Source organism: Entelurus aequoreus, linkage group LG13 (assembly GCF_033978785.1).
Source record: "Entelurus aequoreus isolate RoL-2023_Sb linkage group LG13, RoL_Eaeq_v1.1, whole genome shotgun sequence".
Classification (NCBI taxonomy): Eukaryota; Metazoa; Chordata; class Actinopteri; order Syngnathiformes; family Syngnathidae; genus Entelurus; species Entelurus aequoreus.
In genome coordinates, this window is record NC_084743.1 from 40,732,654 (window position 1) to 40,754,558 (window position 21,905).

The 21,905-nt window shown below is 40.6% G+C and overlaps 1 protein-coding gene across 6 annotated transcripts in view; it reads left to right on the forward strand.

The window, feature by feature from the left end:
- Nucleotides 1-13,588: 13,588 nt before the first annotated feature.
- The window catches only part of fat3a (FAT atypical cadherin 3a), a 325,923-nt gene continuing 317,606 nt past the window's right edge, over nt 13,589-21,905 (forward strand). For all 6 annotated transcript variants that reach the window (XM_062067850.1, XM_062067851.1, XM_062067853.1 and 3 more), the window contains exon 1: nt 13,589-13,738. The gene's annotated coding sequence lies outside the window, so the exon portion shown is untranslated. The remainder of the gene's footprint in view (nt 13,739-21,905) is intronic.

Consider the following 21,905-nt stretch of genomic DNA (forward strand, 5'->3'; position numbering starts at 1 on the left):
CTTTTTAAATTGTAAATACCCCCCAAAAATAAATAAAAATAGAGCTCTGTTGCAAAAATTCAAAAGTAGCAAAATAGAAGAAATGTCCTTTTTAAATTGTCCTTTCAAAAAATGAATTCTACCCGGGTAGAAATGAATTGAACACTGTCTATATTCCTTGGTTGGGAATCATTAGTTCTATTGTAATCCGTTATTCCATACTGATTCGGTTCGATACTTGCGACTCTGATGGTGGATCAGTTCAGTTATAGGTCACTGCAGAGTGTGGAGACCGATGCAGCTGGCCACACCACATCCAAACGCTCCATCTCCGCAGACTCTCACTCACTGGGACTGGCTCGCCATCATAACTCAAGTCCAGTTTGGAACCAGACTTCAGGATCATACAAAAAAACAATAATGTAACACTTACTGGACTTCTCAGCAGCACAAAACACAGCAACCCGGCTCCCACTGGAACCAGGCTATCTTATGCTGCTTTTCCAACACTCGGTTTGAGAAATGACAAGTATTTTAGCGTATAAACCTTGTCTTTGTCTATGACTTGTACCTTCACTTTTTGACGTTCAGTGAAGGAATGTCTGGAATGAGAAAGGTGCATGCGACCTCTACTGGCCAACATGTGAATAAATTTACATGCTTTATTAATTTAATCCTGTAGTGACCACATGACTTTGGCACATCAAGTTTAACATTTTGTAAGTGACCAAAGTGACTTTGGCACACCATAGATTAGAAATGAATAATAGGATAATATATAAGTGACACTATATTTCCATATGGGTTACATGTAGTTTCTGGACCATCCTGTTCGTGACGCCAATTTGTGTGGTGGATTGTCCGAAGCTTAAGCAGGCAACAAAAGTAGTTTAGTACAACAAATGTATTTACCCATTATCAGAAGTGCAGGTTGAATTGAGTTGTCCGTGCAGACAGACAACATGTACTCCGGAGCACACAAGACACACACAAGCCAAAATCTCTCTCGAGTCCCGGTCTTCTGCCATTTTTTATATGTCTCTTTTGCGTCACTGTTTTGATCTCGTGCGTCATGATTGTTTTTGCAACATCCTTGGACTCCCCAATCATACCCAAACAACCAAAACATTCTGTAGACAGGTTGGCACGACTTAATATTCACTTTTGTCCCACATCCGGGGACACAGAATAGAAGAGAAATCAAATGAGCATACATTCTTGACAGACATGAAATATAGGTCAAAGGTCAGAAATTCTACTACACTATTCTAGCTGCAAATGTCTGGTTTTTGGTGCAATATCTACATAGGTGTATGGAGGCCCATTTCCAGCAACTATCACTCCAGTGTTCTAATGGTACAATGTGTTTGCTCATTGGCTCAGAAGGCTAATTGATGATTAGAAAACCCTTGTGCAATCATGTTCACACATCTGAAAACAGTTTAGTTCGTTACAGAAGCTACAAAACTGACCTTCCTTTGAGCAGATTGAGTTTCTGGAGCATCACATTTGTGGGGTCAATTAAACGCTCAAAATGGCCAGAAAAAGAGAACTTTCATCTGAAACTCGAACGTCTATTGTTGTTCTTAGAAATGAAGGCTATTCCACAAAATTGTTTGGGTGACCCCAAACTTTTGAACTTTTTTTTTAATGCATTTTTAATATCCACATACCTCATTCACACATTCTCTTCCCTGATCAGACAAAATCCGTTTGGGGCAGCCATGCCTGTAAACAATTGAACAGATCCGTTGTGCCACTTCAAGAGTAGTTTTGGTCTTTTACGGAAATGCCTCAACCCATTTGGAGAAATAGTCTGTGTCTGTGAGGATGAATGGAAGGCCATCCTCATTTTTAGGAAGAAGTCCTGTCAAGTCTATCTCGACCAACTCCCAGACAGCAGACACCTACAAAAGCAAATGAAACATTAACATTTCCCTGTACTTTAAATGACAGCACCCCTTACAGCTATTCCTCCGTATCCACTGTGTCTGAAGTGGTTAAAGCTAAGCTCCCATTCTGGCATTACTAACTCCCCTTGGGCTCAACAGAATAAGTATAAGACTGGTACATATGCCCAAATGGCATGAAAGTAGCATGGAGTGACACAAAATATTTTATTTTCTTAAACTAAAATAGCAGTACATACCAATATGCTTTGTAAGGGTTGTGTAGCAGCCAAAGATGTACCAGTTGTCAGGCATTTGTCGCATTCCAAGACCTTTAAGAAAATACATGTTAGATGTAACGCTAAACTAGTCAAAGACACCAAGATACAGCCATAAAACACATACATACCCATATAAAGCGTCATGCCAAGCAAGTAAAACCTGGAGCACATTGCTGCTCTCTTTTTGAAGACCCCCGTATGTCCACCAATTGATGCATGGAACTCATTGGAAAGTGATCTGGCTTCACTTTTCAACTGCATCACCCTTCTGGTACAGGAGCTGTCCTTCTGCAGTCAACATTCAAAAAGCACACATAAAGACATTTTACCAACACATTAACACATATCTTTAAATTTACCTTTGCCTATACTCACCATTTATTTTTTAAGCTTTCCAATAATTGGTCCTCTATTTGCATGAATGTTTGACTTCCACGTTGAGACTTCATGTTTGGTAGTCGAGCACTATTTGTCGTAGTTCGGCTGTGCAAACGCAACCTTTGTTTGAACTGAAATTAATATTCCTAAAACAAAACTGAATGCTACCATTGTTTGCGTCAATGTGAACTACCTCACGCTGTAAATGTCTACTAATTTAATATTCCTGTCTACAAATTTAATGATCCTGTTTAAATGGAGATGACAACTAAAATGTACATGTAGAATATACAATGAATGCAATACAACACGAGGAGTACTGTTGTTTTCGATGGGTATTTTGTTTAAGGAAAATAGTTGAACTATTTACATTTTTGCGCACAAAACTAATATGTCTACACGAGGAGTGTGTTATGATCCGCTGCCGGGATCATGTTCAGTTTGGTTTTTGGACTCCCTCAGTTCCCGCTTTTGTGCACTCCTGGGGTTGTTTTCTGTTTCCATGAGTGCTTATTGTTTCCACCTGTCTCTGATTGGTGTTCGGGAAGCTCACCTGTTCCCCGAGCACTAATCAGTAGCACTATTTAAAACTGCCTTTTCCGGTCAGTCAGTCTGGCTTCCTAATTTGCTACACGCAACAGTTGACGACTTTTGATTCCTGTTACCTGTATACTAGCTTCCACGCTAGGCTCTGTTTGTTGCTAGCTTCCACTAGCCCCTTTGGTTTTTGCCTTCCGTGCTTTGAGCACATTTTTGTTTGTTCCCGTCTGATTTATTTCTTAAATAAATCATTTCCTACCTGCACGCTGTGTCCGAAGTCCGTCTGCATCCTGGGAGAACACCATGCGACCCGGTCGTCACAGTGTGTACATTAGGGTTCTGCTGTTTTCGATGGGTGATTTGTTTAAGGAAAATAGCTGAAATATTTGCGTTGCAAAACATTAATATTTCTGTTTAAACTGTGATTAAAATTAAAATGTACATGTAGAAGATACAATGAATGCAATACAACTTCAAATGAGTGTGGAGTAACAATGTCTACATGAGCAGTGTACAAAAAGGGAGCTGCTGTTTTCTATGGGCATTTAAATAGTTGAAATACTTGCGTTTGTGCGCATGCGTGCATATGCTCGGTAGTGAAATCAATGGGTGCCCAAAATTAATAGAACACCGGCCCGAAGGTTAAGAGACTGCATTGATGTATTTTTCAAAATTCAACATCAAAAAGTTTATTTTTCAGTTTTAAAGTTAATTTGTTCATGTGCAAAACTTTTGGTCACAATGGATCTCCACAGAGAGCTAAATACAAGTGTTTTACAAAAATAGGTAAATCATTTTTATTTGGGAGGAGGAGGTAAAAGTGACAGGGAAACAAATAGCGTTTAGCCTTCTCCTATATCACTTTAAGGTTAACTGGGATATAGACTTAATTCTGGTCTATTACCCAAAGCGATAGCTATCTTTTCATCTCAATAATGAGACCTCTATGCTGCTGAGTTACCACTGTTTTTTTTCTCCATAGGAGCAGATTTTTAACATGCTTAAGGATATAATCTTTATTCGTAATGATGGCCAACGTCGAGTGATGTAGTCCACAAAGCAACTAATAATGGTGGAGAGTTCTCCTTTTTTCTGAGCTTTTTGTTCATTTTCACTTCCCTCAAGCGCTATATAAATCAAATCAATTTTTTATTATTATTAATATTATTATCCTTTTCTTTGGCACACAGTCTGCCTCACGCTTGGGAGACATTAGGAACGTTAACTAATTAGTAGGGCTGTCAAAATGAATGCTTGAATATGTATTAATCCACCCTGAAATTAAGTGCTGACTTGTCTAGTGCAGCTGTGATAGTCTACAGCCCCCCCACTTCTTGCACCGTGATAAAATCAGCAGCCCACAAATGCACACTGTGAAGGCTGCAGATCCTTTTTTTGTGTTTCCCTTCAGGTGCCATGACTCCCGCTGACTGAGTGGTTGCAAAAAGAAAACCATGGGTGTCACTAGGTTTGAAGAACAGGGGGGGCTTAGCCCCCAGGAGGTTACTGGGATGCAAGTGTGCAAAGCGCGCAAGCAAAACAATATTTTGCACTTGCAAGATCTTTTCGCTCAGAACTTTTTGGCACTGTGTTACAAAACAAACGCTGAATACATATAAATGGTTGAAAGTGGAAGTGTAGGAAAGCTTCAGCCATCTTTAGTAATCATGAGATGGCCAAGCACAGAGTGTTGTTGTATGGAACAGCTAGCAAGCAACTTGCAAACAGGGAACTTCGCACAGATGACAGCACAGGGTTGACCTGAAGACAGAGGGGGTTTTGGTGGAAAGGAACTTTCTTACCAGAAAAACAGGGGCTGGATGTCCACCCAAAAATATGTTGTCTGTGCACAACCTCTTTGATTCAGAATGTTTGCAATTACAATATTTTCTGTCTAACAACTTGTTTCTGTATTAGAATTACACAGCAAATTCTGAAGAAATTGAAATGGTTGTAAAGTAATATTTGTACTTTCCTGTTATTACTGTAATGGTAATTTAAGGCATTGAGACTACATATGTCAAATTCACGGCCCACAGGCCAACCTGGCCAGTAGGGATGGGTGATATGGACTATCACAATGACCTCTGGTCCGCCCTCACTGGCACTCATCGAGGGCGGACGCTCACCTTCACTCTCCCTATCTATCCTGTTTGTTTTGTCAACTTTCTTGTTGCCTCTTTTTGCTCTGCTCTCCAAATCTAAACAATGGAACTAATTAACCGGCCTCTCAACAAAATTGACAAGATATCGGGTTTGGGGGAACCTGCCCTTCTTGACGGTGCGGTTGTTGCTGGACACACAACGTACTCTTGGGAAAACAAGAAGTGCCGCATGTGTGGCGACCCTTCAGTTGAGGACGTGAAGATATCCACCTATTCGGAATTATGACAACAGGACCTCTGCTGATCAGAGTAAGCTTTGCTCTGGTTTGTCGACAAATTGGAAGTTGCTGGCAGTCTTCAAAGTACCCCAAGGCTGCCACAAATAATTGGAGGATGCGGGCAGAACTGTGGACACTTGTGATTTGGATAACATTGGCCCGTCTGCCCTGCAGGATGAATTTGAGGACCAGTAATAGACAATTAAAGGCCTACTGAAATGAAATGTTCTTATTTAAACGGGGATAGCAGTTCCATTCTATGTGTCATACTTGATCATTTCGCGATATTGCCATATTTTTGCTGAAAGGATTTAGTAGAGAACATTGACGATAAAGTTCGCAACTTTTGGTCGCTGATAAAAAAGCCTTGCCTGTACCGGAAGTAGCGTGACGTCACAGGTTGAAGAGCTCCTCACATCTGCACATTGTTTACACCAGCAGCTAGAGCGATTCGGACAGAGAAAGCGACGATTACCCCATTAATTCGAGCGAGGATGAAAGATTCGTGGATGAGGAAAGTGAGAGTGAAGGATTAGAGTGCAGTGCAGGACGCCAGGGTGTATCTTTTTTCGCTCTGACCGTAACTTAGGTACAAGGGCTCATTGGATTCCACACTTTCTCCTTTTTCTATTGTGGATCGCGGATTTGTATTTTAAACCACCTCGGATAATATAGCCTCTTGAAAATGAGAGTCGAGAACGCGAAATGGACATTCACAGTGACTTTTATCTCCACGACAATACATCGGTGAAGCACTTTAGCTTCAGAGCTAACGTGATAGCATCATGCTCAACTGCGGATAGAAACAGAAGAAACATGCCCCTGACTGAAAGGATAGACAGAAGAACAACAATACTACTATTACTTCTACTATCAGGAGACACCGAACCAAACCCTAGACCTGTAACCACACGGTTAATGCTTTCCAGCCTGGTGAAGCCTAGCAATGCTGTTGCTAACGACGTCATTGAAGCTAACTTAGCTACGGGACCTCAACAGAGCTATGCTAAAAACATTAGCTCTCCACCTACGCCAGTCCTCATCTGCTCATCACGACCCGTGCTCACATGCGTTCCAGCGATCGACGGCGCGACGAAGGACTTCACCCGATCATCGGTGCGGTCGGCGGCTAGCGTCGGATAGCGCGTCTGCTATCCAACTCAAAGTCCTCCTGGTTGTGTTGCTGCAGCCAGCCGCTAATACACCGATCCCACCTACAGCTTTCTTCTTTGCTGTCTCCATTGTTCATTAAACAAATTGCAAAAGATTCACCAACACAGATGTCCAGAATACTGTGGAATTTTTTGATGAAAACAGACGCTGTTTGTATTGGGACACAATGGTGTCCCAATACTTCCGTTCAATCCGTGACGTCACGTGCAAACGTCATCATACCGAGACGTTTTCAGCCGGATATTTCCCGGGAAATTTAAAATTGCACTTTATAAGTTAACCCGGCCGTATTGGCATGTGTTGCAATGTTAAGATTTCATCATTGATATATAAACTATCAGACTGCGTGGTCGGTAGTAGTGGGTTTCAGTAGGCCTTTGAGAGGGAAAAGCAAATTAGATTTTCGCTCGCAAACAAATCATTCTAACTTGGATTGTTTTCCTGAGACTCTCCCAAAGGACAGTGCAGTGAAGACACAACAAACTCTTTACCTGTTTGTCATGAACACACACCTGTTGTTGTTGACTTTGGACTGACTGGTGGCTGCAAGAACACCAAGGTCACGAAACAAAGACACGCTTCAGGCTTACACACACACATGCACCCACAAAAAATACACGCCATACACACATACCCCACCCCCCATCCCACGCCTTTGATTCTTGAATCCCTTAGAGTTGATGGACGGCTGTGCAGCGCTCGAACAGCTGCAGCCCGCCTACATAGGCCCCACTCCCTACCCTCTGTTGCAAGTTGTATGTTGTAATATGTATATGTGCTTGCTATGGAGTTTTTTCCCACTCCAGACTGGGCTCAATCTGTATTGTATTTTGTTTTACTCATCCTCCCCCAGCGTCTACCTTTTTCCCATCTTTTACGTGGCACCTTGTCGCAACCCATCAGCGTTCTTGTTCTGTAACCCTTGTTTGTTTGTCTAATCTTGAACGGGTTTGTGCTGAAAACAAAATGTTGTTGTACTTGTGCAATGACAATAGACAGACAGCAGCAGCTTTATTATTGTCCATTCTTAACATGTACAAGACACATAAGAACTGAAATTACATTTTCGGCACAATCCCACTAAGAGCAGACATACGTTACAGGGGGACAAGACGGGACCGCCAACGGATCAGCCACTTACAGCGCTCCTTAAAAAGGTGGGAAAAAGGTGACATTGGGAAAGGGGGAAGAGTAAAAAAAAATATCAGTCTAAGGCTGGACCCTCAGGAGGGTTCCAGACTGAGTCCAAGGAAAAAACCTCACATAGCATGGCACACATAAACATGGTACATGTAATCACAACAACTCGCAACAGAGGAGGGGGGAGTTGGGACCCTGGAGGCCGGCTGCCGCTATAAAGCGCTACTCAGCCCCCACAACCCCGGAGGAATTAAGCAGTGGTGAAGGCGTTGATTTGGGGAGGGGCGTGTGCGTGCATGTATGCCCAATTAACTTGGGTGAGATGTTGAAATGTCTTTGTGGACTGGGGCCGGATCTCAAAAGTTCGACACCAGGTGCTTTTTGAAAAAAAGGAAAGTCAGAAGCGTCCATCTTTGAGGAGTCCTCGGGGGAGTTCTTCAGAACAGCCTGTTCCTGATAGCATCAAGGCCATTCGAGGGAGTCAAATCGTAGATTTAGATGTTGTTTTTCTTCGAGCAGTCAAAACAATGACATTCCTGCTCTGTGTCCGTGCTGGCTCTCTCAATTCCAATTTACTTATTCTTTCTCGGCAAACTTCTCCAATCGCAAAATGGATATCATTTTGCAATTCAACTCAGAAATCGCTCCAGTCTGTGTTCCAACAGCCCGACCCAATCCTTCCATTGCGTTGAACAGCCTTTGGGCCCCTTGAGTGGCTGCCATCGTCTTCCGAATTTGACGATACAGCAGAGCAATGCCCAGCCCCATCAGCAGGTGCCCTGCGATCACGGTTCCAAATAGGTAGATGTCTTCCACGTCCTCGATGGAAAGGACTGAGAGGCACATGAGTCTCCAATTATTCCAGGAATCTCTCACGTACCCCGCAGCAATGGTTCCATCAGGGCAGCCAGGCTCCCCCGAACCTCTTTTCCTTGTCGAAAAGACTGTGTCAATTGCGTCGAGAGTCTAGCTGATCATATTCATTTTGATGTTTTAGATTTGAGGACAGCGCAAGAAAAGAGGCTTCAAAAAAGTTCAGACAAAGACAAGGACACAGAAAGCAAGCAGAGAAGGAGGGAACGGAGAAACATGCGACCGCCCTCACCAAGAGGCAAGACAGAAAAAAAAAAAATAAAGATCCATCCATCCATCCACCTGCCATTTATGGTGCAAACAATAAAAGCAAAGATAACAAACACCCATAAAACTCCACCTTTTTGACTATGAGTATGTCAGTGCATCCAGTCTTCAGAGCCCCCAAAACTCTACTGTAAAATAACACTAAGCCTATTAAACTACATCAATTAGGTTTAGGTAGCACACCTATACTGCACAGCTGTAATAGTGTAATTTGCTTATCAAAAGGTATAAAATGTATTTTTCTGTCAGCAATATTGTAGACATTATTATTATGAGTTTTATATAACAAATCAATCAGATAGTGATAATGATGCGACTTCAGTGTGAACTGACCCGTGCTCCAGTCGCAAAATAGCAAATAATGATGACGCTTATCATAATTAAAATAAATAGTTCATTATAATTAGCAGAAACAGGCGAAAATAAAGTTTAAGGAACTCACTTCAATCAATGTTCCACCACTGATCGCAAATGTCTCCGAAACTGCCGGAGACATATTCTTTCATAATCTTCTTCACGGTTCTGAAAATGTTTGATTGCACAGAATACTTGAAATTGCCACAAATGCGCCAGAATTAAGGACTAGAATTAGAGCATGTTTACTTCTGTGTTTACTTCAGGACGTGCTGCGGTCTTGCTAAGGTAACAGTGAAAATGTGGACTGGCATTTCAGAATATTAATGAGGATGGAACGGATTGGATTGGATAATAAGCACTGACAAAGGGTCTTCAAATATTTAGAAAATGTATGGATAGTCATAATAAATAATGACAGCTTATTCATATTAGTGTTTATTTAAACTCATATTCTTGCAGATTTATATAGAATTGTTCTGCAATTTAAAAAAAAAAAAAAATAAAAACATAAAATCACACCAAATTATTTAGGAATATAGGCCTCATGATGCCAATGAGAAAAACAAGTCGATTGAACATTAAATGGCTCAAAATTATGGATGTGCACCGAAACCCAGTTGCCTAATTACTCCAGTGCCAACGAAAATGATAGTAAAAGAAGAAGCTATTGGTGCTTGATTTCGGTGCTAAATGACTGTGCAAGTAATGTCATCATTGACGTGTGATGACCTTTACTACATGTCTTTTTAAAAAATGTTTTAACTTAAATTCATATGCTCTAATCAATGGTAATACAGGTTGCACATTAAAATAACAAGAAAAAGAAGGGAATAATTTACTTTCATAAAAACGTTATAATATTATATGATAATATAATATTGCAGTTTTTGTTTCTGTGATTGCATTTAAAGCAGCACTATCCATCCTCCATGAACTGTCCTAGGTATGATCACATTCATTTTGTCATAAAGTCCAGTTTAGACAAGTATTTGATCTTGGATATATAATCCTCTGCATTCATTCACTCATGTCATTTCATTTCAATTTCATTTGAAAGGATCGTTTTTGCATCCCCCCATAAACGCTGGTTTCCGGTGAAAAAAATACCCTGTTTGTTATAATTAAAGTTGTTTGGAAAAAAAACTGGCTTCAGCTGTAGACATGTGTCTCTATGTCAGTGTCTGATTATCTAGAATAATGATGTCACACTTATATTAAAAATATTAAACAGGCTTTAGATTCTACAGTGTACAAACCAGAAATGGTGTAAAAATGGGCTTGCTCATAGTTTGTGCGTTTTTCTGTTTTTTGTATTGAAAAAAGAGTGCATAGTCTACAAAGTCAAATTCCTTGTGCTGGACATACTTGGCCAACAAAGTTCATTCTGATTGTGCAAGCAGACCAGCAGTAAGCCACTCCCTCTTCCTCGTTCTCTTACGCACACACACAAGTAACCCCTGATTTCCACAGAATGCAAAACGGCAGTGGAACGTCATCGCCACTGCGGCGGACTCTTTCCGTTTTTATTCAAGTCAATTTGTCCGTTTCCACCGCCTGCGGAATGGCATCGACATGGTGATGTTTCACATTACTGCACAAAATATATGCAGAGTTTTTCAATTTGCCGGCCGCCACAACAAGTACTTTCAATTTAGCCAAAATCTACTTGCGTTGGACAGAAAATCTTGCACAAACACAAAATAATATGCCTGGTTCACTTTCATAAATAAAATTGTTCATCTTCAAGGCAGATCGTATTTTACACTTTGAAACATCTTATTACATAAGGACGGACATGAAGTCAACTTATCAAGGTTTTCAGACATTTTTACACTTTGTTGACACAAATGGATGAGGACATGCTGATTCTGGAGGTCCAACATTTAAGAAACAGGCATATCCCAAGCAGCTATTTAGGGTCCTGTGTTAAAAAAACAGATGATATGGGAGCAGGAAAGCTTGGAGTGGTTAGCAGGAGTTGAATGAAATGTATGTGTGTGTGTACAACACTCGCCAGTGATGATGTTACTGTTTTGTTGCTTGCTACAGAAAAAAAAAATCCTTCTGCAAAGAAAGACTGTCGTCTTTTCCACGAGTCAAGTCAACGCGATCACAGATACGCCCGCCTGTAGGTATTGATGGACGGCAAAGCTCCAGGCGTTCTGCTGTTTACGTCATCACGTGAATAAGAGAGGATTCGCAAGATCTCATAAAAGTCCGCGCTATTTCCCTGCACGGGATTCCAGATGGCATTGCCGTTCTGTGGCAGCTACGTTTTACTGGCATTCCGCATCCTGTGGAAATCCTGGGTAAGGAGGTGAAGCGGCACTACACACCTTACGATCGGTTTGTGTGCAAATTCAGTGATTTTTACTGAAGTAAATGTTAAAAAGCGACATCAATCATACAGAAAATATATTTATAACACTGTTTATTGGGCAAATATTAATATTCATTTTATTTTTATTTATTTATTTATTTTTTACATTATGACAAGTATGGCTCAGCCTCATCTGCCAACCCTGACCGCAGGTCCCTGACATTATGTCATGTAAGTAATGTAGCGTGCTGACAGAAACATGCAGAGTTTGATGCTCTTTTTAAACTTTATTGCAGTCATTAACGTGCCAAAAGCAACTACTATATAGCTCGTTAGATGCCACAAAAACAACACAGCATGTCTTTATCATGCACCTATGATGGTTATGGTTGTTTTCACAAACCCCCGGAATTATCAAAGGTTGTGGGAGCCATATTACTATTTTTTATTTTCAGAACCAATACAGTATAAGAAAAAAAACATCCTGCTTGTCAGTTTTGTGTTATAAGCGTCAACATATCGACTTAATCTTATTACGTTACACCTGTCTGCTCCTTTATTCCACTTTAAGTTGTTTTTTTTAAGTTCTAGTATTTTTTAAATGTGCTGCGAGTCATTAAAAAATAGCTGCAGGCCACATCTGTGACCTGAATACAGAGCCAGTAAGGCCACTGATATTATTAAATTAGTTTGTGCTTTTGTCATTGATTTTAAATAATAATAAAAACATAAAAACATGTTTAAAGAAACACGCTATTCTTCTTTTACCACATTTAAGACCTATCTTAAAACTATTTTTACTTACTGCTTTATTGAGACTTAGAATGTGAGTAACCCGCATGGCTGTGGCGGTTGTGACCCCGAGATGCTGGAAACAGGAGAACGACGTGCAGGTAAGAGTTTGTATTATACTCCAACAAGGAGGAGAAGTCATGCACAGTGGCGCCGAAAAGGGGGGGTAAAGGAGACGGATTCTAGGGCCCCATGATGGAGGGGGGCCCAGAGAGGCCCCTAATGATGATGAAATTATAATGTTGCCGCTGTGTTGGGGGCCCTGTAAAGATTCTTTTCATGGGGCCCAAAATCCCTAGCGGCGCCCCTGGTCATGTATCTGCAGCATAAGGTCCCTAACATAGTCAATCCTCGAGCCCTGAGGAACAGGCGAGGGAGGCATAAATAGCCTCCTGATTGGCAACTGTAACCAGGTGTGCCAGGCTGCCAATCAGGGACAGGTGAGGGAAACGAGCGCTCAGAGAGACAAGCAGGAAAGGGAACAAAAACAAAAGCTCCGACAGGAAACAAACACCGAACAAGGAACCACAACCAGAAGTGAAATGACAGATCGTATAGAACTATTTTTTTCATTTCAAGTCCCCTTTATTTGAATGACTGTTTTAAGATCATTATTTATCTAATCTTTGTATTCCTAAATATGTATTTTAATTATGTTTTAAATTATATGTTGAAGTGTGTTTTATGTATTTGCTCTTATGCTTTCCTATATAAATTAATTTGTATTGTTTTTGGTGTACTGATCTTTGTTTCTAATCTGTGGTTGATTTTCAAAGTCTATAAATACAGTTGGTATACATATTTTTTATTTACACTTATTGTAAACAATTTAAAAATATGTAACAATATCAACACAATACAGTTGTTCTCTCCTATTACATACATTTTTAAGCAGAAATAAAGTCAAATAAAAAATAAGCAAAAGCTACAGTATTGGCTCTCTATCAAATCCTATGACTTTTCCTAGTATCTGCATTTGTAAACCATATATAGATACATAACATCAACAATGCTGATAGATATTCACAAATATATTTGTGAAAATACACATATTGAAAATAACTTAAGATATGATCTCATTACACAAGTATTGATCCGATATTGATCTGCAATCGTTAATTTCAATATTAGGACAGATCTGATTTGCACGTGTTCTTTTTTTATCGTTCTGCAGGCGGCGCTGTCCCCTCGTGCTTCTGCGCGCGACCAGGCCCCACCACGAGCGCGCGGCAACTGAGGAGAAAGCGCAGCGGAGCATCTTCTCCTCGCCCAGCAGACACTCGCTCTGTATTCCGGTGATTCCTTGCGTGGAGGGTGAAAAGCCCGTACAACTTTTCTTCCCCAGGATATTGTGCAGCGTGACCGGGTAAGTGTTGCAGCTAAAACCGCCATTATTTGTGGGATTAGCCGTGCAAAGTTCGAAACATGTATTGAAACGTGCGACCACGAATGCGGTGGAACGATGATTTCTGCAACCAGTGATGCTTTTCTGCTGAACGTCATTTTCAATGCTGTGTCGGAGAAACTGTCTTTAATGTTGTCCTGCAGCACAGTGTCCTCAATAACAGATACGTGCTGATTGCTTATGATAAGCGCGGGGTATCAATCTCAAATCGCTTTGGTTTTGCAAATCTCCAGTAGCCCCATCCGGACTACATCCCACTGTGCTTATTATCATGGCTTCTCCTTTCCCTCCACCAACCTATGTTGTAACGTGATACACTCCTGCTTATATTTGCAGGGGAAAAGGCTCAGTGTGATTGATGATATCCTGCAGAGACAGGTGTATGGTGGGTTCTCCTGCACAAACCTGATACTTGATAGCTGCTAATTGATGTGGTATTCTGTGCTTTCATTGTTGAAAATATGCAATGGTGGGGTTGGATGTTTGTGGTTGTTGGGGTCTGCGACTGTCAGGCTGATTTGTGTCGGAATGCGCGTCGCTGCAGACAAGCAAATGGAAGCAATACAGGAAGCTGCTCCAAAATGTTCCATGGATCTCCATTACGGAAGTGTAGTCGTCATTTGAGGTTGCTTTAGCATGAGGTGGAATATACAGTATTTGCTGACCATCAGGGTGCATGTGGCTAAATAGCCAATATGACCCAAGTGAGTAGAATAGCTTGCTTTTTAACCTGTTAAACAATGCACACACACCGACACGCACGCGCACACACACACACACACACACACACACACACACACACACACACACACACACACACACACACACACACACACACACACACACACACACACACACACACACACACACACACACACACACACACACACACACACACACACACACACAAACACTGTTCACACATCTGCAGGATTTCTTCTCTGACCTTTCAGCTGATGGAAAGCCCAACAACTGCACATCTGTATTTCATGCTCTGTGGGCCTGTGTTAGAGCTCCTCCTCACTTCTGTCTCCATCACCTCCCTCTCTACCACCACATTACCTCTTATCCCTGCCCCTCCCTTGTCACCTCTCTTCAGCTGGAGGCCGATATTTGGTGATTTGATATGCAAATTGAAAATGTTATTTTGTTGGCGTTTATCCTCAGTTTTTTCATCAACGTGCAGTGTTTCCCGTTGAACTGCAATTTATTTGTGGTGGTGGGTTGCTGGAGTTCAGGCGTAATTGGCTACAACACTTAAAACATTTTATATAAAAAAAATAAAATTGTGCTGTTAGTAGGGCTGGGCCGATAAAACAATATCAATTTATGCCGCGATAGACACGATAGATATAATTAAAAATGCGTTCAATAAAACGTTCGGTATATATATATATTTTTGGGTCGGAAGAACCTGGAAAGAATAAAGCACCGTTGGTTGCATGAACAAAGGCACTCGGGGTCTGGTAATTTAGCCAAACAGGAAGTCATTGGAAGTGTATGGTTGCGCCATCTTGCTGCCTCATTGTTGATTCTCTGCATGGAGTCAGAAGATAAATTCAAAATGAATGCTGCTGAGAGTAAGGAAATTAAATTAAACCCTAATTAACTAAAGTGCAGGACTCTATAAATAAAATTAATAACAAAATATAACACAGACCAAATCATATGTTACACAGATAGCGTAACTTCCTGGCAGTAAACCTGCAAAAACTACTGTAGTTCTTATTAGGTTTCTCTATGTTTACATTTTCACACTTTGCATTATTTTGGTACACTTTATTAAACATTGCTTACATATTCCTTATTTTTGCACCTTAATTTAAAGAGGTTATTGTTAAGTGTTTATTGTGATTTAAGAAATTTGTTTTAGTACGAAGATCCTGGGTTCGATCCCCGGGCTCGGTCTTTCTGTGTGGAGTTTGCATGTTCTCCCCGTGACTGCGTGGGTTTTCTCCGGGTACTCTGGCTTCCTCCCATCTCCAAAAACATGCACATGGAGGTAGGTTGATTGGCAACACTAAATTGGCCCTTGTGTGTGAGTGTGAATGTTGCCTGTCTATCTGTGTTGGCCCTGCGATGAGGTGGCGACTTGTCCAAAGTTTACCCCGTCTTCCGCCCAAATGCAGCTGGGATAGGCTACAACGGCCCCAAGAGGAACAAGAGGTAGAAAATGGATGGATGGATGGATAATTGAGTGTTTTCCATGGTTTTGTTGACATTCCCTTTCCTTTCTGCCCTAATAGCTGAGGGGATTATAATCATAGGAAAGTTACATTTGAAATAAAAATGATAACATTTGTTATTTTTTTCTTGTGGTTCCTATTTTCGATAGGTCATAAAAAATATAAATACTTTTTTACCAGTATATCGTGATACAGTTTTCAGCCATATTGCCCCAGCCCTTGTAGTTAGTTATTTTAGTAGAGGTTCAAAGATTAGTCTAGGTCTGTCTTCGACTAAGGATTATCATAGTGAAATCTAATATATTAGTTTTTGGGCATAGTCTACTAGCAGTCAAATGTAGGGCATGTTTTAAGAAGAAATAAACAGATGGCAATATGTAGTAGTGTAAGGCTATCCAACTACATATAGAAAGACAGCGTTTATTTATTTACAAAGTAAACACATCAGCTTTCACACTGCAGTGTCAATAAATTAATTATTCTGCCCTCACTACTCGTTTCCAGCGTGTGCGGCTTGACAGATAGTTAACAAGTTTAGTTGATGATTGATGTTCCTTCTTTTGAATTATTTTTTTATACGTTCGGTGGGCCAAATGAAAAGCTTTAACGGGCCGCAGGTGGCCCGCAGGCCGCCAGTTGAATAGGCCTGAAGAAGCGTATACTGACTGACTAGTTGTCAGTAACGTACTGGATGTGCTCTATCACTTATATAGTGAACAAATCTGATAAAGTTAATTAAATATATGTGTAAAATGAATACTGTCTTTCATTTAAGTGAACAAAAATATTTTTCCCACCTCACAAAAAAGGCAAATTCACAGTTTTGTGAAGTTGTTGGCTCTGTAGCAGCATCAAGACGACATCAAACTTGAAAAGAAGTAAAAGTCATAACATATTTTCCGTTTGTGGACCAACGGAAGGGTCATTCACTACCAGAGGTGGGAAAAATTATCCATTCTCCGATGCGTTCATGAATCAATGGACAAATTTTCAAATATCGTTTATTTATGTATGTTAAATAAAGTAATAGAGACGGTTCTAAAATCTAGATCGAGTGTGCACTCACACGGAGGAGGGGGGAGAGGAGAACATGCTAATTGCGGCGCTAAGCTAGCTTGAAAAAAAGTGCTTTGTACATTTCAACACTGGAACTTTGTTACAGCAGAGAGGAACCAGCTAAGAGGAGGAAATTAGCAAGTAGATTATTAAATCAGGCCGGCAACACTTTTTTATATGAGTAGATAGACGACGCATGACTTGGAGCCGCGAGTTTATGGCAACTGGGGCAAAGTAAAGACAAGACAATTAAATCAAGAATGCCCCCTTGCCAAGTAGGGATGTTTATTTGTTTTATCACTTTGGAGGCTACTACAGTTCTGACATATCTAGTCTTCCATATATATATCTATGCCGTGCGCACTAACATCCAAAACCCGAAAATGACGCAGTAGCTAAAGCAGTAGTAGCCAAAGAAGGAGCACTTTATACATAATAATTACTTATAATACATTTATAGTATATTATAATAATAATATACAATATTATAATTAAATATGCTTAGAAAAATGGATTTGTAATCAAATCGTAGCCCCTGAATCGTAATCGTATCGTGAGGTGTCCAAACATTTCCACCACTGTGCATTACCTTTTCAAAATAAGAGCTACACCTCTGCCTGCGCTGTGTCTAAAATTCAGCGGGTCGACCGCGGGTTTCGCCCGGCAAGAAGCCCGATGGCATGGTGTGCTTTGTGTCTTGACAGCGGTGCATCCTGACAAGCTTCGATCACTTCCCCCATGTAGAAATATTCTCCCAACACAACTAGTAAAATATTTTGGTCCTGTTCGGGCGGTTGTACTGGAAAGTAATTTCGTTGGATTTTTTTTTAAGTGCAATGACATTAAAGTGCTATTATATTGTTGTGTGCAGAATAGTTTTATATATTAAGAGATGTTGGAGACCAAAATACAGTCATACGTTATTTACACAAAAATAATTTCACAAATATTTAAAGAAGACATGATGAACACTGTTTATTTATTCTCGCCTGCTGTACGCTGGGTTTCAGCCACAGCAGCGCAAAACGAGTGTGACGTCAGGCTCGCTGCCGCTTGCAGTTCATAGCAGAGTGACATAAGTAAAGAGTCTCTGAACATCTAAACACGAGTAAAGCAGTGACGTGCGGTGAGGTTCCTGACTGGTGAGGCACTGACTTCATTACAGTCAGATTTGCAAACATATGAACCCTAAAGAGTATCTTATTCACCATTTGATTGGCAGCAGTTAACGGGTATGTTTAAAAGCTCATACCAGCATTCTTCCCTGCTTGGCACTCAGCATCAAGGGTTGGAATTGGGGGTTAAATCACCAAAATTATTCCCGGGCGCGGCGCCGCTGCTGCCTACTGCTCCCCTCACCTCCCAGGGGGTGATCAAGGGGATGGGTCAAATGCAGAGAACACATTTCACCACACCTAGTGTGTGCGTGACAATCATTGGTACTTTAACTTAACTTTAACTTTACACATACAAACTGTAGCACACAAAAAAGCACATTTAATTAAAAAAACGTTATTATGGTCTTACCTTTACTTATAAGTGCGGGAACAGTGGTGTTCGTGTTGGAGGAGTTGTGAATGAATGAAATATGAAATCCGTGCTGCAGTCTGCAGGTGTACCTAATGTTGTGTCCCTGCACTCGTTCACGGCTCCACCGGCGCGAGCATTGTTGTTTTTGCACTTTTTGGCTTCTTGTTAAGTGACTTTTTTAGGGTGGATTCGGTCTTGCACGTGGAGGGTTTGGGTGTGGGCTTTGGTTGGTGTGGCGCTCCCGTCGGGCGGTGCATTCTGCGGCGGGGGTGCTTGGCACAAGGAGGCGGGGTTACTGCGAGCCTCCCACAGTGCGTCTTCGCAGCAGTTTTATGATCGCTCAGCACAAGAAATACTTTACACACATGCAGTTGTTGACAAAATACACTGTACATTATATACCTCAGCTAACTAAACTATGGAAATGCATAATATAATTCATATAGCAATACGATCTCACTGCACAGCAGGCCAGCAGTTAGCCGAGTCCGCAATCCATGGTGAGGCACAAGTGCTTCAACTGGCTGCTGATCTGGCACTGTCTCTTCTCAGTATTTGAACGGCAAATGTGAAAATTCAGCGATTTTGAATAAAAATAATCTAAAACTGGTGAAGTTAAATGGAAAATAACTTTATAGTATAATCACTGAATAAATATAACAATTTAATTAATTTTTTTTGTTTTTACATTTTTTTTCTTTCTATGATGGCAGGTGAGACCCCGCCTCACCTGCCTCTAGTGACAGCACGTCACTGGAGTAAAGTATACCTTAACACCACAAAAAGATGCTACAATTGTTCCTAGTGGTTTTTAATAAAATGATTGAAGAAATCTCTCGAAAAAAAATTCTTAAAGTACATCGTACAATAAGCAGCAATAATTGGAAAATAGAGGAAAACGATATAAGAAAAATATGTCCATACTAATTATTAATGATACATTTGTTTTAAATGTATGTATACTTGTTTGCGTCTTTAAAGACAATATATGCATATGAGTAAATTATTTGATGACGTCATATTGCCTCTGCCTTCACCATGCCACTAGCCACACCCCCATCGACACTATACAATACAATATAAGGGAAACCCTGTAGAAGGTCGTTTATCAGGTATTTTAATGCTCTAGCTACGGAAATATTCAATTTATAAGGAATAATTTCTACAAACCCCGTTTCCATATGAGTTGGGAAATTGTGTTAGATGTAAATATAAACGTAATACAATGATTTGCAAATCCTTTTCAACCCATATTCAATTGAATGCACTACAAAGACAAGATATTTGATGTTCAAACTCATAAACTTTTTTTTTTTTTGCAAATAATAATTAACTTAAAATTTCATGGCTGCAACACATGCCAAAGTAGTTTTGAAAGGGCATGTTCACCACTGTGTTACATGGCCTTTCCTTTTAACAACACTCAGTAAACGTTTGGGAACTGAGGAGACACATTTTTTAAGCTTCTCAGGTGGAATTCTTTCCCATTCTTGCTTGATGTACAGCTTAAGTTGTTCAACAGTCCGGGGGTCTCCGTTGTGGTATTTTAGGCTTCATAATGCACCACACATTTTCAATGGGAGACAGGTCTGGACTACAGCCAGGCCAGTCTAGTACCCGCACTCTTTTACTATGAAGCCACGTTGATGTAACACGTGGCTTGGCATTGTCTTGCTGAAATAAGCAGGGGCGTTCATGGTAACGTTGCTTGGATGGCAACATATGTTGCTCCAAAACCTGTATGTACCTTTCAGTATTATTGGCGCCTTCACAGATGTGTAAGTTACCCATGTCTTGGGCACTAATACACCCCCATACCATCACAGATGCTGGCTTTTCAACTTTGCGCCTATAACAATCCGGATGGTTCTTTTCCTCTTTGGTCCGGAGGACACAACGTCCACAGTTTCTAAAAACAATTTGAAATGTGGACTGGTCAGACCACAGAACACTTTTCCACTTTGTATCAGTCCATCTTAGATGAGCTAAGGCCCAGCGAAGCCGACGGCGTTTCTGGGTGTTGTTCATAAACGGTTTTTGCCTTGCATAGGAGAGTTTTAACTTGCACTTACAGATGTAGCGACCAACTGTATTTACTGACAGTGGGTTTCTGAAGTGTTCCTGAGCCCATGTGGTGATATCCTTTACAGACTGATGTCGCTTGTTGATGCAGTACAGCCTGAGGGATCGAAGGTCACAGGCTTAGCTGCTTACGTGCAGTGATTTCTCCAGATTCTCTGAACCCTTTGATGATATTACGGACCGTAGATGGTGAAATCCCTAAATTCCTTGCAATAGCTGGTTAAGAAAGGTTTTTCTTAAACTGTTCAACAATTTGCTCACGCATTTGTTGACAAAGTGGTGATCCTCGGCCCATCCTTGTTTGTGAATGACTGAGCATTTCATGGAATCTACTTTTATACCCAATCATGGCACCCGCCTGTTCCCAATTTGCCTGTTCACCTGTGGGATGTTCCAAATAAGTGTTAGATGAGCATTCCTCAACTTTATCAGTATTTATTGCCACATTTCCCAACTTCTTTGTCACATGTTGCTGGCATCAAATTCTAAAGTTAATGATTATTTGCAAAAAAAAAAAAGTTTATCAGTTTGAACATCAAATATGTTGTCTTTGTAGCATATTCAACTGAATATGGGTTGAAAATGATTTGCAAATCATTGTATTCCGTTTATATTTACATCTAACACAATTTCACAACTCATATGGAAACAGGGTTTGTACTTGAGGAAAATTAATTTACCATAGTAAGGCCTGCAACCAATTAACAGCAATAAATTAGAGTTTAATGCAGTCATCATTATTGTCTTTAGTGTTATTTGACACATGGCTAAAAAAAAGTATGTATGTATTTTAAAAACAATGGCTAAATTAGAGCCTCTGAATAGTCGACTAATTGTCAAGAGTCGATGATTGGTTGATTATCAAAATAGTTGTTAGTTGCAGCCCTAGTTATTAGTATTAACATTTCAGCTTTTTCTCGTTACATCATGCCTTTTTACTCTTTTTCTCTATTTTTGATGTTTTATATATTTTGTTTTTACAAAGTGCCATGGCTGCCCTTTGGACAAGCCTGGTTTACATATTTAACCAGGTAAGTGAAGTGTTACAAAACAACGAAGGAGTGACTCCCTTCTTAGTGCTATTGCTGACTTCCGCTGGTCAAAGTCTGGGCTGCATGCTTATGGAGGAGGTGTTCTGTAGGCTTCAGCACCTTGCCTTTCACGGCGGTGGTAATGCACACTACACAAGCTTGTGGAGTATGCAGGTAATCACGCTGCGCTGCTGTTAGCACAAGAGCCGAATCTTCCTCCTGATGCTCCCTGTCCCGCTGCGA